Genomic DNA, 1046 nt, shown 5'->3' with positions numbered 1-1046 from the left:
GCCCTGCGCAGCGCTGTTTTGCCGGCTGCTGCCCCTTCCCGCCGCCTGCCCGGCTCCTCCAGGTACGGCCCCGCCAGGTGCATGCAGGCTGGGGCAGGGAAGCCCCCCCTGGGGAGGATGGAGCAGCGGTGGGTGCCGGGTTGCGGGGGCAGAGGAGGGCACAGCCTCGCGTCCCTTCTCCCCGGCGGGCGTCCCTTCTCCCCGGCAGGGGGCTGCCGGCGCCTCTTTCCTGTCTGGCTGGCCCCCTTGATTTCCACCCCCGGGGCCTCACGAGGATGGGGAGACCGGGGCCGCCTGGGGGACAGGAGCACAGGCTCTGCGTGCTGGGGTCTTCAGGGAGCTCAGCCTCCTGATCTGCTTGCAGAAGCGGGGCAAGGCGGCGTGTTCCAGTGTCCGTCGTGTGACTAAAACACCTGTCGCTTTCTCCCGGACTTTCTTCCCTCTGCTGGGCTCCTTTGGTTGCCTGGGAATCGGGGCTGTTTGCCGCGATGGAGTGAGTCCTTGTTCCCAGATTTCTTTGCCCGCTCCCCCTCCTCCTTTCCCAGTCGCCGTGTACACCATAAATCTCTCCGGCCATGTGGAGTGTTTTAGCTGGATCGTTCTCTGGAGCCTCCGATCCTGGCTCATCTCCACCCCACTAGTGCAGGGTTTACAGGTTAAAGGAGGGTCAGTTGGAGTGGACCCAGAGAGCACAAACTGACTTTGGGTTGGGGCGCGGGGGTGGGGATGAATCAAAAGGAACCGAAGGAGGTTTTATCTCCCAGGCCCCTTGGAAGCTGTGGTGGGGTTGGTGATTTGTTTCATCTGCTCTCTGGGATACCTTTGCGGGGTCCAGCATCAGAGCTTGCCTGATTTTGAAGGTGGCTTCAGAGGGAGCTGAGTTCTGCAGGTCGCAAAGGCAACCAAGGGAACCAACTTTGCAGCTAGAAGTAGGTTCTGCACATCAGAAAAATGAGAACTGCACATCAGAAATTCATCCCTTCTTCTTGCACTTGTGTGCTTTACAGCCTTTATTCCCACAGGCATCGGGTGTCAACTTACTCACC

General features: G+C 60.3%; 1 protein-coding gene across 1 annotated transcript in view; it reads left to right on the top strand.

Moving 5' to 3' along the window:
- The first annotated feature begins 18 nt into the window (after positions 1 to 18).
- FNDC1 (fibronectin type III domain containing 1) overlaps positions 19 to 1046 on the top strand; it is a 125395-nt gene continuing 124367 nt past the window's right edge. Inside the window, exon 1 of the mRNA XM_014519127.2 lies at positions 19 to 62. The gene's annotated coding sequence lies outside the window, so the exon portion shown is untranslated. The remainder of the gene's footprint in view (positions 63 to 1046) is intronic.

Source organism: Alligator sinensis, unplaced genomic scaffold (assembly GCF_000455745.1).
Source record: "Alligator sinensis unplaced genomic scaffold, ASM45574v1 scaffold682_1, whole genome shotgun sequence".
NCBI classification, from domain to species: Eukaryota; Metazoa; Chordata; order Crocodylia; family Alligatoridae; genus Alligator; species Alligator sinensis.
Note: the sequence above shows the minus strand (reverse complement) of the source record. Positions and strands in the feature narration are given on the sequence as shown.